Source organism: Natator depressus, chromosome 14 (genome assembly GCF_965152275.1).
Source record: "Natator depressus isolate rNatDep1 chromosome 14, rNatDep2.hap1, whole genome shotgun sequence".
Lineage (NCBI taxonomy): Eukaryota > Metazoa > Chordata > Testudines > Cheloniidae > Natator > Natator depressus.
In genome coordinates, this window is record NC_134247.1 from 9,417,447 (window position 1) to 9,435,017 (window position 17,571).

At 45.6% G+C, this 17,571-nt stretch overlaps 1 long non-coding RNA gene across 1 annotated transcript in view; it reads left to right on the forward strand.

Annotated features, from left to right (window-relative positions):
• Window positions 1-3,436: 3,436 nt before the first annotated feature.
• The window catches only part of LOC141999058 (uncharacterized), a 99,756-nt gene continuing 85,621 nt past the window's right edge, over window positions 3,437-17,571 (forward strand). The window contains exons 1-3 of the long non-coding RNA XR_012641954.1: window positions 3,437-3,469; window positions 6,206-6,293; window positions 7,070-7,324. This is a non-coding gene — a long non-coding RNA (uncharacterized LOC141999058). The remainder of the gene's footprint in view (window positions 3,470-6,205; window positions 6,294-7,069; window positions 7,325-17,571) is intronic.

Sequence of the window (17,571 nt, forward strand, 5' to 3'; positions counted from 1 at the left end):
TAGCTGCAACAATGGTAGTCCTGACCTCCAGCCCAGGGATTGCTGAAGTTGTGCATGCAGCTGGCACTTTTAAAAACAAGATGATGTTTTTTCTAAAAGATACGCTCTAGGATTTTTTCCCATGACTAGGTCCGGCCTTAAACTGGAGCCATTACGCAGTACCATAATACAAATAGTATAGAACCAATAGTGCAAACCAATTTTTATAAAAGGTCACTTCTACTAATCTCTGGTGCAGCTTCTGCCATTCCTGGAGAAAAGTGCAGAATTTTCTAATGTAGACAAGGCCTGTGACTGCATCCTTTGGGGTCCAGGAACTGTGGCTTGCACAAGAATGAAAAGTGTTGGTGCTTGGCTGCTAATAACATCTATTTCTGTCTGAAAGGGACATGCCATGAAATATCAGGATTTCAGTTGCCATGGGATTTTTAAACCAAATTTGATTTGACACAGTTTAAGGTTTGATTGTTTGTTTCTTACAGTAATTTCAATCTTGGCTGCTGCACGGTGCACAAAACAATATCTAAGACCTACTAGCCCAGAATTTTTTCCTTTTTATTTTTTTGTATTTAAAGATGATTGCAGTCAGGTAAGGCTAAGGCTGAACAGCGAGAAGACAACTCCAGTGCAAATAAAATCGGTCTCTAAAAACCCCCTCTCATGGCTTATTTTGGCATTCATGAATGACCTTGTTTTCAGAAAGCAGTAATTGGTTTGCATGGTGTAAACAATAGAATAAACTGAAACCTAAAACTGAAACCACCACTGCCAGGATCCATCTTGGGTTTTCCAATACACCTTTCTCTTGTACAACACACACATTCTTCATTATCCTCCATTCGTTATCTGTTTCTGTATTTTATATTTACTAGGCCAAATTTACCAATTGTAACAGAGATTTAGGTATCTGTAGATATTCCATCAGCTTGGTTTTCAGTGGGTGTGTAACATGGGCAGGGCTGCTGAAAATCTTTATTGTACACATTGGCAATAGTTTTCTCCCATCTAAGTTTTCTCCCTTGGTGTGTAAATTACTTATTTTGCACACCGCAGGGATAGAGTAGGAAAAGCAACCAATTAAGGTGTAAAATAACACTCCTCTTTGCCCGTCTTTCCGCTCCTAGCTTGCACTCCTTACCATGTTCCACGCATTTTGTATACATTGTGCACGCCAAGGTGGTGCAAGTTACACTGCTTTACCAGTTGCACACACTTCTAACCAATTTACACCCCTGTGTTGTCCTAGCTGAATTTGCCCTAAAGACTTCCAGTAGCATCCCTTGGCCAGTGTTTAGTCTTGACCAGAGTGAGGTGCAGATCTACTGTTAGTGTATGGTCAGTAACCATTTTAGGGAAGGTTTATAGGCAGCAGAAAGTAGATACAGCTTCATCTCACCAGGAACTTAACACTCTGGCTCAATTTCCACTTCATGGACAGGGAGTGGGAGGAATCTTTCTGAGCTAGACTTCACTCTCTCACCTTGGATTTTTCCTGTGAAAGCAGAAACAGGTGCAACTGCAAATTAAATGTCTTCAGTTAGAGGGTTTTTTATGTTCAGGTGCTGTGCTGCTTTATGGACAAGTGTGGCTTCCCCAGGCAAATAAACCAGGTGCTCACAGGATCCAGTAGGTAAGAAAAAGGAGCAGATCTCTCCCTTTCCTTCAGAGGAGTGGCTCAAATGGAGAAGTTTACTCTTGGCCACTAATTAAAGGTACAGTACAGATTAAAGAGGTATCTCTTATGAGTTACTAGCAGTTACATACAGTACTGGCTGAAAGGCTACTGGGGTAGAATTTGAAACTGGGCTGTCAGCTCTAGAGAGCAGCATAAGTGCTGGAACTAGGGGTGCTCCTGTACCCCCTGGCTTGAAGTGGTTTCTATTATATACAGGGTTTACAGTTGGGTTCAGTGGCTCTTAGCACCCCCACTATAAAAATTGTTCCAGTGCCCCTGGAGAGCAGTGAGATACTGCCCCTTTATAAGGGAAGAAGGGAAAAGAGCAGGGCCACATCAACCTCCCCAGAACAGCTAGTGCCCTGAAGAAGGGCCCCAGCACAATGGCAATCAGCATGAGAAGCTCTCCTATGCCCCAGTAATTACAGAGCACTGACAGAGCTCCTCAGCATACACATACTCGCCCACAGATGTTTCTCTTGCAGGGGAAGGCAGTGTGGGCTAATAGACCACAGAAGACCTGGGGGTTGATTTCCAGCTCTGCTACTGGGCTGCTGGATGACCTTGGGCAAGTCACTTCCCCTCTTTGTGTCTCTGTAAAATGGGGATAAAGGCTCTGAACTCCATAAAGTGCTTAGAGCTGCAAAGTAAAGAGCTAGGTGTCAGTATTATTATCTGGCTAAAGAACAGAGGCAGTAGTTACCCAAGCCCTACCATTGTACTACATTAACTGAGTACAACAGACCGAGTGAGCTCTTGGGAAAACTCTCCTTCCTACCTCACACCAACCCATGGTCAGAGCATCTGTCCCATGCAGGCTTTTTGCCTGCTATATCAACTGGCCATGCAGCTAGCAGCCACAGCTCAGGAAGCCATGACTACGATGTAGTGAAGTGGGCCCTACAGTGCTGGAAAGGAAAACTCCCTAGATAAATCTCGGCGCTCTCCCGTTGATTAAAAATAAAATCTCATTCATTTCCTTATGGGAAAACCATTACAGCCCTGTCTCCTAATCCCATGGTTGCTGTTGTAGTCAGTATAAACATGCTAACATTTTCTATTTGCGAAGATTCAGCTTTTTAGGTCTTGTGTTCTTGGCATCAGAGTGGTCCTGAGACCAGACTGCCACAGTATACTCCAGGGCTGCCCTCTTTTGCCATTGAAACTCTAGTCCCGGGCGGAACATTAGTCTAGAGACAGTCCATTATTTGCTCGACGCTGACCTGGTGCTTAGGGCTGCACCAGGCAGAGAGGACAGGGGCCCCGCCTGCCTTGCAGAAGGTAGGAATGAAAAACCAACTTCTTTTATGATGATGGGGGGGGGGGGGGAGAAGAGTCTTTCTGAAGCAGGGTTAGCTGCTATGGTGGAAAGGAAAAATAAAGGCTTGCGGGTGAGTTTACCTGTAGACGTATTGCTAACAACCAGGGGCTGTGAATAACCCTAGGCAATGGGGCGGGGAGGGGCTTCCACATTCCCCATGGTTGGAGGGCTGGGGGGGGGGTGGTGCTGTAGTGCCTCCCCCCCCAGCAGCTGGGGCCGGGGCTCAGCGCACCGCTCTCCTCCGCCCCCCCCCGCACGTGCTTCGCTCCACTCCCGCCGCCGCTGGTTGGCTGCCCGGTGTTGCCTTTGGCCGGCCGCGTGGCGAGCCCCGTGCGGGGGTGGGGGGCGCGCGGCGCAGCAGGTACCCGGCCCGGGGTCTCCGTGGAGGGGCGGGGCAGCCTCAGCCGGGGATGGAGGGGCCGGGGGGGCGGCAGCGGGAAGGCGATCCGCTGGAGCCGCTCCTAGGCCCAGAGGTGAGAAGCAGTGGGGAGCCTGGCGAGTGTGGGGAGGGGGCTGTGGGGGTGTGTGTAGGGGGAGGGGAGGGTCTGGTCTGGGGAGGGGGGCAGTGGGGGTGTGTGCGGGGGGGAGGGGAGGGTCTGGTCTGGGGAGGGGGGCAGTGGGGGTGTGTGCGGGGGAGGGGCGGCTCTGGGGAGGGGGGACAGTGGGGGGTGTGCAGGGGGAGAGGGGCAGTGGGGGTGTGTGCGGGGAAGGGTCTGGGGAGGGGGGACAGTGGGGGGGTGCGCAGGAGGATCTGGGGAGGGGGGACTGGGGGTGTACGAAGGGGGAGGGGAGGGTCTGTGAGGGGTGTGTGCAGGGGGAGGGGAGGGGAGGATCTGGAGGGGGCAATGGAGATGTGTGCAGGGGGAGGGTTGGGGAGGAAATAGGTGTGTGTGCAGGGGAGGGGCTGTGAGGGGTGTGTGCAGGGGGAGGGGAGGGTTGGGGAGGAAATGGGTGTGTGTGCAGGGGGAGGGGAAGGGCTGTGAGAGGTGTGTGCAGATGGGAGGGGAGGATCTGGAGGGGGCAATGGAGATGTGTGCAGGGGGAGGGTTGGGAGGAAATGGGTGTGTGTGTAGGAGGAGGGGAGGGGCTGTGAGGGGTGTGTGCAGAGGGGAGGGGAGGATCTGGAGGGGGCAATGGAGATGTGTGTAGGGGGAGGGTTGGGAGGAAATGGGTGTGTGTGTGTAGGAGGAGGGGAGGGGCTGTGAGGGGTGTGTGTGGAGGGGAGGATCTGGAGGGGGCAGTGGAGATGTGTGCAGGGGGAGGGTTGGGGAGGAAATAGGTGTGTGTGCAGGGGGAGGGGAGCGGCTGTGAGGGGTGTGTGCGGAGGGGAGGGGCGGGGCTGTGGTGGGGGCTGTTAGGGGTATGCAGAGGGGGTGTGTAGGAAGGCAGTGGATACCTGGGGATGACTAGAAGGAGATTTATGGGAGAGTCTGGTTTGTGTGTGTGAGATGGGAGTACTGTATTTCAGTGTGTGGGGATTGAGTTGGGGTTACGGACAGAACTGCAGGAGGTTGGTGGATGTTTTCTTTAAATATTGTGGTGTCCTTTCCTTTCCTTCTCTTAATTCCCATTTATTTCCCCAGATCCCATGGTAAAGGGAGTGTAAAGTACATCTTTCTCTCTCCCCCTCTGGCCTAGCTGGCTATTCCTGAGTGAAGATGGGGTGGATTCTAGTTGAAACCTAATGTTTTAGACCCTTCAGGCTGATTTTCTGACTTGGGTTTATGTCTGGCAGAAATATAAAGTTCTTAAAGAAAATTGTGAAAGGGGCTAAATGATGTTTGGGCTGATGCAAAACTCCTGGGAGCTGTTCAGGTCTCTGGCAATGTGCAGAATGTTGTTGTTGGACTTTTTTTGGTAATTTTAACTTGTTAGGTTCACAAGGTTGATGCTTGGCTATACATATTATTTGTGTGTGTAACTGATACTAAATTTTCCCTTGGAGAGAGTGGAAATAGGGGCTGTTTTCCATGTCTGTTACTGGAACCAACATTGGTTTCAGAGTAGCAGCTGTGTTAGTCTGTATGCGCAAAAAGAAAAGGAGTACTTGTGGCACCTTAGAGACTAACATTTATTTGAGCATGCTCCTTTTCTTTTTGGAAACAAGATTGTTATTTTCTAGCAGAGGGAAGAAATATAGTGTCTTCTAATCTTTCCCAAATATAAAATTTCAACCAAGGGTCATTGTCACAATATGAAGGGTTGCTTTTAGAGTTGCAGTAGCTGCTCCTTGATGTAGAATGGGGGATATATTACTAGTTAATAACTTGCATACTGAGGAACCTGTAAGTTACTATTCATAGGCCATTGTGGTGCTCCACTGAAGTCAAAGGTGTAGGGGTCAGCCTGCACAGGGTGACTTGCAGGATGGAAGCTATATAAACACACAGAATGTAGCTCCTACCGTTTATCTTCTCCCTTCATCTATCACTAACTTTGGACCATCCCCACATCCTTCCTCTTTGATTTAAGTCCTGTTGCTCACAACTGGCCTTAAGTCCAAGGTATGTAGTCAGTTGCTTAGAGTTTCATGCATATCTGGAAACTCACAAGCTGGCTTGATCTCTTTCACTATCCTTCCCTGGACTACTGGACTGGTGAAGAGGTGCTGTTGCTATGCCATTCCACTTGTTTCCACTTTGGTGTTGGTACCAGTGTGGGAGACAGTTCTCCAGCAGAACTTTACCTGTCTCCATGGTACCAGTGAAACCAGAGTGAGCAGCCCAGTTTCCTTTCTGTCTTACACTTCCCAGCTTTGGGGCCTGTGGAAAAGGGCAGCTCTGCTCCTGGAGAAACTTAGTTTCTCTCTTTCTGTCCATTACCTTTCCCCAAGTCTTCTGGCTGCTAGAATGGGATCAGATACTCTTTCTCTCCCCCAGCATCTGGGCTCCTGCGGAGGGGTTAGGTTTCCATTCCATTAACTCTCCCTCTTTGCTCATAGCTTTTCCAGCCAGTTGCAGTTCTAAAATTGATTTGTGTTGATTTCACAGCTTCCCACAGGATTCTGAACAGCAGTGGTGAAACTGGCCACAGGCTGCTGTTTTCTCGATGCTGGAGCTGTCTGTGGGCTTATTTACAATGAAATCTTAACTTGGGCACAGGTAGATCGCTTGGGTCCCCTGATTCACTTTGGAACAGGAGTCTCACTGTATAGGAGTCTAAGGAGCAAAGTTACTGAAACCTTTAAAACTGTATTTCTGCTTTTTTAGATAACGGTGGCTGCAGGTGACTGCACATGTCATGAGGAAGAAGAACTTGTGAAGGGAGGGACAGTTGTGAATTGGAGGCCTAGAAAAGGTATGTAGGGAAAAAGGCATTAAATCAGAACAAGGGGAAAAAGAATAGTTACTAATGCTGTCTGCTAGGAGAGGCCAACAAAGCTGTGTAGTACTTATGGGTGGGAAACTTCTCTTGAGTGAACTCTGCTAAATTATTTTTGCGCATTTTCCGTGCATCCCTAGATAGAGGAACACTTGATCAATATTGCAAAACAAATTCCTGTTGTTGTGGAGGCTCCAGCTGGAGTTATTCAACAAACCTCCCCTTGAAGGATGTGAAGAGGCAGTGGTGATGATGAAACAGGACTGTAAGTTCTAAACATCAGCCTAAGGTGCAAAGTTCAGACCCAGACTTTGGGCTCAGACCATTAGAGAGAGAGACCACCAGCTGTGAAATTCAGTTTGGGGGAGTTTGAAGCTAGTGATGGCATTCAGGCCATCTGTAATGTATTCCAAACATAGGAAATATCTGAAGCCCAGAGTAATATATTAGTGTGGTATTAAATACACACACACACGAAATTGGACTTATTATAATTAGATAGAATTGATGCCTCTTCTTGTGTTATAGAATTTTATTCCTTCTGCAGCCTCAGCACAGCATAATGGGTTGGGGGTAGATTTCTGTCTGTAGCTGTAGCTTGCAGAAGTGTTGTTGTTTTCCTGGGCTTTGTTCAAAACAGGTCTGTGTTCACAAAGTGTCTTCGTGTTGAACTACTGCATGGTATTAAAGCATTTTCACCACCCCAGTTTATGTCCTAAGTATCTCTGTCGGCAATTCCTGTCGTATTACAGGCTGTTTGGCAAGGAATGTTTCTGATGGCGAGTCTCACCAGAGTAGATTTTCTGGTTGCCCGTGCTATGAAAGTGACACTGCTCATTCAGATTCCTCGGGGCCTCCCATTAAATGGCTTGGTGACTTAGATGACTTCCAGAGTGACCTTGAGGACTGGGAGTTGGATGCATCTTTCCCTGAGCTGAAAATTGATTCTCAGTACGAGGAAGAGGACTGGGATAAAGAATTGGAGGATGCTGAATGTAATCCATATGGTAGGTGCAGATTTTCTTATGCTTTCATCAAGCCTAGGACTTTAAGTGGATGGAGAGAGTGCTTCTCGTGAGAGCCCATTTAAATAGTTCCACATTCTCCTGTTTTGAGCATTTGGTAGTGACACCCTTTGACTGCTTTCTGTCTACCTTGTGTGTTTGTGATGCACAGTTGTACCTAGGTTTTAAATACAGTAGTTTAAAAGAAACATTGCTGTGTTCAAATGTGACAGCCTTGGTTCTTTCCTTGGCCAGTGGGGTTCTTATTGGATGCTACTGCAAGGGAAAAATGTGCACATTTATGTGTGGAGTTACTTTGGGGTTTGACCTTTATAAGTCTTGTATATTGCTCTGGAACAGGAGAGATGGGCTCCTCCTGACTTTCAGTGGTGGGGTATACAGTAGCTGAGTGCCCTCTGACTGAAGGACCCTTCTCCTTCCCTCCTGAGAGATTCACCATGGGCTTTGTCAGTCATGTTCTTGTAGAGCACAACGGTGTTGGAGGGTTGTATAAAGAGACAAAGTCGCTGACCTGAACGTGTTCCTTTACAAGCCAATCCTGCAAACACAAATGAGCAACTTTACTCTTACAAGCAGTCCCACTGACTTCTCCAAGAGTAGCCAAGTGAGTAAACTTGCTTGTGTTTGTGTTTCTAGGATGCATCCCTGAAAGCTCCACAGTTAGGGGCTTCTCCTTTGAGTTTCTGAGAACCCTGAACTTCCACTGCAGTTAGTGGGAGATGAGAGCAATTAGTGCCTTACCAGAGTGGACACTTCAGTTAGCAAACTGATGGGGTGTTTAATGAATAACCCATCGAGAGTTTGTAGATTAGCAGTAGGACCGGCTCATTCTGTCTCTTTGTCATTCTCTTTCTCTCTCGGAATTTGTACAAATCAAACAATTCCCTCTTTGCCTGGGAGGTATTGATTCTTCTGGCTGTTTTGTTTAATAGCATTTATCTTTCCTTTTATATATGACTGCAGCATGCAGTTGAGTTCCATAGGTTAATGGCAGAAAAGTCTAGGCTAGCCTCCTTAGAATTCCTATAGACCCTTTGTAGTGCTGGGTTAACGAAGGTGTGGATAACTGTGTAGGTATGTTTCCCTCTGGGTTAGCCTCAGAGCAGATGAGACTAAATATTGGGTGTGTGCACATGCACCCGCACACGCTTTTTTAAAACCTTTGGTCCCACCGAGAGCTTGATTAGCAGTTGGCACAAGGACTGATCCCTATTCACTTACAGCCAGCTTATCTGATCCACGACTCATGCCCTGCGAGCGCACACAAATCTAGAATTGGAGGGGAAGCCCTGATTGTGACTTGGGTGATTGCGAATGACATTGAGCTCTTCTGTCTAGATTCTTTTAATCTCCACAAATCACCATCCATTTGGTCTGCCCTGCAGCCATTTTTTAATTTATTTTCTGGATCAGCCTGTTTTGGTGCTTTGTTTCTCAACACCACTGAAAAGTTGGTGGTGGGAATGCTGCACTGCTTATGGCTTTTTATCGCCCATGGTTCCCTGATGTCTCTGGTGGCAGCAGCCAGATGGCATTATCCTATTTATTTGCAAACCCCCTTGCATGTTTACAGTGGACCCTGCTGTGTCTTTGTGGCACGTCTGTTAAGATATTTTATTTTAATCAAGCTAGTTGTAGGCTAGAGAAAGAACTGGGTCAGCACTAGCTCCCTGCCCCATTTCCAACTTCCCCCACTTTTGACCTTGATCCAACAAAGTGTTCCTCACGTGTTGCTGGCAGGTTGATGGAGGAGGCAGAAAGGGAAAAGAGGCTGTTAGGTACCAGCGAGAGCACAGGAGGAGTTGTGATGTAGTGGGGGTGAGAGCCCTATGTGGCTGCATAGACCAGAAAAGGGAAGGATGATCTTGTGCTTAAGGCTCAGGACTCTGAGCCAGGAGTTCTGGGTTCTGTTCCGAGCTCTGTCACAGGCTTTCTGTGAGATCTTGGGCAGGTAATTTACTGAAGCTTCTCTATCTGTGTCACCAGATGTACAGAGGTTTTGTAGGTTTCATGCAGTAATGTTGGTCAGCCAAACTGACATTCCTGCACTGATGCAAATAACTTGCTATGACAAACCCTCTGTAGTGATAGCCAATGTGGAGTGTTCTAACGCAGTCTAATAACACTCTCCTATTTTTTAAAATCCTCTTTAGACGCGGAAGATATCGACTGTGGTAGTCTTCAGGAAAATTATCTATTGGCATCATGTGCATGGCAAGAAGAATCATTGTATAACCCCATGTGTCACCATGCAGCTCCACTCGCTCTGAGTTCGCCAAATAGAATGCCTGAGGTTGGCCAGTTTGATGATGCAGATGACTGAGGTTTGCCCCTGTTCAGGGTCACACTTGACAAATTGGACTTTGCTCCATTGCCGGGATGCAATGCAATGTGGGGTTCCTTCACCTAGCCTATTGGGTTCCAAACAGGGCTTTTCTGAAAACTTTCTTTGAGAATGTTATTGAGCTGCAAATCCACTGATCATGATCAACTGGAGAGAGGATCTCAGACTGGATGCTAATCATAGGGATCTTTGCAGTTTTGTTGCATGTTTTATTTTCATGTTTTTTAAAGAAAAAAAAAAAAGCTGTCTGGGAAGTATGATTTTTAAACTTTGGCTCGATAATAAGCTCGGAATAAGCCAGTTCTAATATGGATCTCATCTGTGTAATTTTATTTTTTTTTCTCTTTTTTATTTGGCATTAATCATTGAGTTGAGCTGGGATTAAATGTTTCTGTCCTTCTTACAGATTATACATCATAAGTAGCATGACCAAGTTGTGTTTGAAGTTCAGGTCTTCTGATGGGCTGAGGGGAATGTACCGTTCGACAGTATCAGTTATGAGAAATACAGAGTGCTTCATTGTTTACACAGATTAGTTTTTGTCTATCATTACAAACATGGGGCACTGCAGAATCAAATATCAACAAGAGTCCTCGTTCATGGTTTACTCATGTTGCTGTGCACTTACGCGAACAATCCCATCGTAGTTAGTGGGACTACTCACGTGAATACGAATTGCATAGTTGGGGCCTTAGTGAAAGTAGCTTTGAATGTGCCAGGGCGACTGGCCCCTTTAAAAGGGAGTGGAGTCCAGCACACATGTGATTGATTACCTGCTGCCCAATTGCAGGGTATTCCAAGGGAGGATCTCCATGTGCTCTGCAGATCGTGAGTTAGCTTTGCCACGTTGCTGTGGAGCAGGAAGTTTTTGTGCTACAAATGAGGAAACAAAGGTGCAGAATGGTTAAGTGATGTGACCCTAGGCAAGTCAGTGACCGAGCAGGAACTAGAACTAGATCTCTGACCGCCTGGTCTTTGCCCTGGAGTTAATGCAAATGACTACAAGTGAGGAATAAGTATACAGAACTGATAAATTTACAGGACCATTGTTACTTGGTTTAATTCAACTATCCCTAATCACTGTCTTTCAATGGGAAGCCTGGGATTTTGAAAAGTGGTCAGTGCTGGCAAAACTGCTTCTGTTGAAGTCTGGTAAAACTCCCGTTGACTGTCAGTGGGAGCAGAGTTAGTCCAACTTTGAGTGCTACCATGAGAAACTCACAAATACATGGATCTTTTAACAGATTAACATCCAAGAAATGTTTCAAAGTTACCCGTAGGGCATCAGCGGCTCTTTAAAAACAAAACAAAAAGCCATTAATTAGGCTGCAATTTTAAAGCTAATACGTTGTACGAACTCTGCATTGACCCTGAAAGTGCAGTGCCTATATCAACACCCTAAGGATGACTTTTATGTTGTTTTGCCCTTAGGTTGCTTCACCATTCATTGTTCTAGGCTGAAACAAAGTAACAAACAGCTGCAGAAAAATTCGTTCAGTTGGATGGTGAGGGGAACAGGTGATGTGGTGATTGATTTCTTTCTACTGGGATCAATAGTACTGCTAAGAACCTACAGGGGAATTGTTCTACCTTCTAAACTGGCACAAGGTGAGCAATTCCAGGATAAATCCTAGCATCTACCCCACAGCCTGCATAAATGGGGAACAGAAACCTAGTGATGGGCCTGCAGCAAGGTAAAGCCATTCCCATCTTGTCCCCTCCATGGAGGGGTTAGTTATTTCTCCCACAATTAGTCCATAACATCTGTGGTGCCATGGTGCAGCCTGTGGGGCTCCCCACATCTTGCTGCTCCTCTGCAGAGCAGGAAAGCGCTAGTTGCACTCCCTAGGGTGTGGAGACTGGCCCTTTTCTAAATCAGCGATAGGGTGTAAAGCTCTGTTTTGCTGGGGAATTAGCGTTCAGCAATGGTTAGTGGCCACAGCCACCTCTGAGCTAGAATAAGAGTTGTGGGTGCTCAGTGGTTTACAGGATCAGGCATACACAATGTGTTAAACCTGGAAGATAGAGAAACCAAGTCTAAATATCAAGCTAGAGCAGAGGTTCTCAGACTTCTGTACTGGTGACCCCTTTCACACAGCAAGCCTCTGAGTGTGACCCCCCCCACCCCCCTTATACATTAAAAACACTTTTTTATATATTTAACGCCATTATAAACGCTGGAGGCAAAGCAGGGTTTGGGGTGAAGGCTGACCGCTTGTGACCCCCCATGTAATAACCTCGTGACCCCCTGAGGGGTCCTGACCCCAAGTTTGAGAACCCCGAGCTGGGGAGAGCATGACTACTCAAAAGTGGCTCACAGTCCACGTTAAAAAGGCCACTTTGCGTTCTCATATCGATGCTGCAACAACACTGCCATGCTGTAGGATTAAAATGTCCTCAGACAAAACTTTTTTGTTTCCTTTGTGGGCCATTCTTCACTTAAATTACAGCTGTGGACGGCAGTACATAGTGCTGCCCTGCAGAGGGCAGCAAAAGGACAAGTCAGTGAATGTTTTATTGGCAATGGATTTATGCAGCAAGTTTCAGATCAACAGCTGGATGGATTTCCGACATCCTGATATTCGGAAGTGTTTGGATCTGGGTTCAGTCTAGCTCTACTGTTTAGCCTTCTGCCACTGAGAGCTTGGTTTGTAGCATTTTCTTTAGTTTCCTATTTTTAAAAATTCCCCATAAATTACACTTACAGGACATTAGTGAGACAGGATGGGTGAAGTAATGTCTTTGATTGGACCAATGTCTGTTTGTGAGAGAGACAAGCTTTTGAGCCACACAGAGCTCTTCTTCAGGTCTGGGAAAGGTACTCCGATGCAGCTACAACTGCACTGAATACCTATAGGACAGAAATTTCTACCACTATTTAAAACATGAGAAGAGACAAGGACATTGTATGATTTTTAGCTTATTGTGTTGTTACTGCCCTTGTGGGAAAAGTCCCAAAAGGTTTAATAAAGATGAAACCAACAGAGTTCTATAAAAATGAAATAGCTTTCTTTAGAAATTATGTCAAAAAACCTATAGTACTGAATCTTGTTGCAGGATTCTGTAGATTGGTGTTGAAATTCTATAGAAAATTAATCCCTTTTACTCTACAAGCATTAGCCCATGTGCTTCAGAAATGGTAGGACACATCTCACATCTAATTTGAATTTAAATCTGGAGCTTGTCAACACATGCATATTAATCTGGAATAATGTGTGATGTGAATTTAAAGTGAATTAACTATTCCTGATTATTTCTTTGTGTGGATGCTCTTATTCCAGAATAAGAGCATCCACACATGGATTTAATCAGAAATAGCTATTCTGGAATTACTCTTCTTGTAAACAGGAGCCTTTATACTCTATGCTTTTAATTGGAATCAGGAGTATCTTTCTTGACTGCCATTTTATTTGAGGGAAAACTTGGCTTGAAATGGTGAGTGCATGGCTTGTTAAGTTGACTGTCCACACTTTAAGTGACTGGATGTTAGGCTTTATGATCATTTTAAACTATTAGTAAACAGAAATCTATCTTAAACCATGAGTCTTGTACTGCAGAGATGTATTGCTTGCTTTTGGGGGTATGTTGGCAAAAGTAATTTGTTCACCCTGCTCTTTAGAGAGGGGCCTAATGTAAAACTTCTGATTGGAATACCCCCCAGACTTCAGTGGGCTTTGAAGTCCAAATGCCGGTTTCTCAAAAGACTCCCATCTTAATGGGCTTAAGTCCAAATCTCCTAGCTCCAAACATCCCCGGACTGCAGAGTCTGTAAAGTCCCAACAGGAATCTTACATTTGAGCACTTCTCTCCTATTGACATGAACATGTCATCGTAAATAAGAGTTCCTCATAATTAAAATATCACCGTCGGGTAGCACATGAGCCAACAACTCAAGCAGAAATGCCTGGCAGGGTCACCCCTTACATGTGCACGGAGTCCCATTCAAGCCAATGGGCATAAGGGTCGTCTTGGTGGATCTTTTTGCAGAAACAGGGCCATCAGTATTTCCCCAAGAGAAGAAACACATTAATACTATGCAAGCCAATTTTGAAAGCTTGCTAGGTTAAACTTCCTTATGTGACTTAGCTAGATCCCCCTGAACTAGTTGCTGGGAAACGCATCATCCAAAGGGCAGGATGTTCTGTGCTGCAATTTAACACATCTTGTGGCTTTACATGGCTTTTCATTGAAGCCTAACAGGCAGAATACTGGACTGGGAGTTAAGAGACCTGGGTTCAATTCCTGGCTCTGACAATGCTTTGCTGTGTGACCTTGGGCAAGTCATCTCCCTAATCCTCAATTTCCCCATCTGTACAATGGGGATAATGATATTAATCTCATTTTATAAAGTGCTTTGAGCTCTGTGGCTAAAAAGTGCTGTATAAGAACTACATAGTATATTAAAAATGGGTATTAACTTTTCTTTGAACACATCAACAAAGAAAATAAAACTTATCTTTTGCCACTTCCTTTGAATCCTCCAGGGGAATGATTTGCAGGAGCAAGTAATTAAGGAAAGTATTCTTCATGCTTTCTGTTGATTATGTGCAGCATCTAAGGTATGGAGGAGGTTTTGATAGGCATTTCTTGCTGTTATGTGACACACGATCCAGATAACTTACTTCCACTATGTTTTTTAAGAGTTGTGCTCCTTAATTGGCATAGAGTGTTGCCTGGCAGTCTGTTATATGGTCATACCATTGAAACTGTGTGCCTGGGATCTCAATCTGAGAAAATGCCTCTTCCATCAACAGCAGCATGTCAATAATTTTGCAGGCTCATGGGGAAATGCTGATGGCAGCAACCCATCTTGGCCATCTGCTGCTTCCCAGGACTCCATTTTAAATCCCGGGGTCACAGTGTCACTCTCTGTGAAGCTGATGGCTAAGTTCCTGTAGCCCATGGGCAGGGAAAGGAAACTGTTGCAAACTTGCAATTCTCAACCCTCTGGGGGGTCTGCATTGCAAACATTGCAAACTGAGTAACGTTTTACGGGATGACATTGATGTGCAGCAGGTTGTTCAGGGAATTACCAGTTGCTCGTAGCACAGGTTCTTAGGATGGCAGGGGGAAGTATGTGACCTACCAAGAAAAGCTACAAAGCGTACTCTGGAGTGCACAGCTCCACTAATTAACTTTGATAGTGAACAGAGCTTCCCTAGGCGTGAACATCCTGAGACAGAGCCTCAACTGGTGTTAATTGTTACAGCATCAGGGGGTAGCCGTGTTAGTCTGTATCCACAAAACCAACAAGGAGTCCGGTGGCACCTTAAAGACTAACAGATTTATTTGAGCATAAGCTTTCATGGGTAAAAACCCCACTTCTTCAGATGCATGTAGTGAAAGTTACAGATGCAGACATAAATATACTGACACATGAAGAGAAGGGAGTTACCTCACAAGTGGAGAACCAGTGTTGACAGGGCCAATTCAATCAGGGTGGATGTAGTCCACTCCCAACAATAGATGAGGAGGTGTCAATTCCAGGAGAGGCAAAGCTGCTTCTGTAATGAGCCATCCAGTCCCAGTCCCTATTCAAGCCCAAATTAATGGTGTTAAATTTGCAAATGAATTTTAATTCTGCTGTTTCTCTTTGAAGTCTGTTTCTGAAGTTTTTTGTTCAAGTATAGCTACTTTCAAATCTGTTATAGAATGTCCAGGAAGATTGAAGTGTTCTCCCGCTGGCTTTTGTGTGTTACCATTCCTGATGTCCGATTTGTGTCCATTTATTCTTTTACGTAGGGATGGTCCGGTTTGGCCAATGTACGTGGCAGAGGGGCATTGCTGGCACATGATGGCATATATAACATTAGTAGACATGCAGGTGAATGAGCCTCTGATGGTGTGGCTGATGTAGTTGGGTCCTCTGATGGTGTCGCTAGAGTAGATATGGGGACAGAGTAGGCAACGAGGTTTGCTACAGGGATTGGTTCCTGGGTTAGTGTTTCTGTGGTGTGTAGTTGCTGGTGAGTATTTGCTTCAGGTTGGGGGGCTGTCTGTAAGTGAGGACTGGTCTGTCTCCCAAGGTCTGTGAGCGTGAGGGATCGTCTTTCAGAATAGGTTGTAGATCATTGATAATGTGCTGGAGAGGTTTTAGCTGGGGGCTGTACGTGATAGCCAGTGGTGTTCTGTTGTTTTCCTTGTGGGGCCTGTCCTGAAGTAGGTGACTTCTGGGTACCCGTCTCACTCTGTCAGTCTGTTTCCTCACTTCCCCAGGTGGATATTGTAGTTTTAAGAATGCTTGATAAAGATCTTGTAGGTGTTTGTCTCTGTCTGAGGGACTGGAGCAAATTTGGTTGTATCTTAGGGCTTGGCTGTAGACAATGGATCATGTGATGTGTCCTGGATGGAAGCTGGAGGCATGTAGGTAAGTATAGCAGTCAGTAGGTTTCCGCTATAGGGTGGTGGTTATGTGACCATCACTTATTTGCACTGTAGCGTACAGGAAGTGGATCTCTTGTGTGGACTGGTCCAGGCTGAGGTTGATGGTGGGGTGGAAATTGTTGAAATCCAGGTGCAATTCTTCAAGGGCCTCCTTCACGGGGGTCCATATGATGAAGATGTCATCAATGTAGCACAAGTAGAGGAAGGGCGTTAGGGGACGCAAACTGAGGAAGTGTTGCTCTAAGCCAGTCATAAAGATGTTGGCATACTGTGGGGCCATGTGGGTACCCATAGCAGTGCCACTCACTTGAAGGTATAAGTTTGCAGCAGTTGACTTACATTTAGATCAGCTGAGGATCTGCACTCCTACATCCACTTAGTAATGCTTCTGGCAACTGAGTAAAACCATGGCTTTGCTTTTCTCTGTGACTTGTCTTATTTCTCTCACGCCATTACTGGCATGGATTTTAGTCTTTAGATACAATGGGCCGTAGTCATGTCTGGTGTAACACCACTGACCTGAATGGAGCAAAACTAGGCTTGCCTCACTCTTGTTCCTTTTATGGTTTTGTTTTGTTTTCTCCAGGCTGAGAGTAGTTAATTTCAGAATATTCAACCAGTTTCAACCCAGGAGAATTTTTCACCCTGCAGCCAACAAACTCTTTGTCCTCTGTTGCACACGTGGGAGCTTTTAACTGGAACCTTCAGGCTCTACCTGTGGATTGGTACTTAAGAATGTATCATGAAAGGGGCATTTACGTTCATGGGTCCTGGAAAAAATGGTATAGTGGCGGTGCTGAGAACCATTGAACCGAACTGTAAACTCTATTTATAATGAAAACCACTTCAAACCAGGGGGTGCAGCAGCATCCTCTGCACCCCTAGTTCCAGCACCTATGTTTATGTGCCTAAATTCCGATTAGGCTGTAGGTGCCAACGTTTAAAATTGGGCATCTGATTTTCATTGGGGACTAAACACAAGCAGCTCCAACTCTCCATTTGGAGTTGTGGGTGCTCAGCAGCTCTGAAATGCAGGCTATGCGTCTCATCATGTCTTCATTGCACAGTCTGAGATGCAGAGGCCTTGAACAGTGGTTCTTGTACTCGAAGATCGAGCGTACAGCACAACTCAAAAGTACTTGGAGGGCCACCTTCATAATTTTAATCAGTGTAGATCCAATGGATTCTTATTCAGATACTGAAAACACATCCTGATTGCACTCCATGCACCATCAGTAGGGCACGTACTTCTAATCTGAGAGCCGCTGCTGCCCTAGAACTTTCAAATCTTCAGGAAGAAGGAACTGTTTCTCCAGTTACTACATCACAAGCCATAGATTTATTCTGGCTCCTTTTGGAGCACAGCTGCAGTAAATGGTCATCTCTTTATGTGTGATCCCTTTGTTCATTTCACTTTGTCCAAACATCTTTTTTTTGTTTGGTGGGTGAATGCAGAATTCTAGATAGCCAGCTGAGGTCACATCACATTGTATAACCTTTC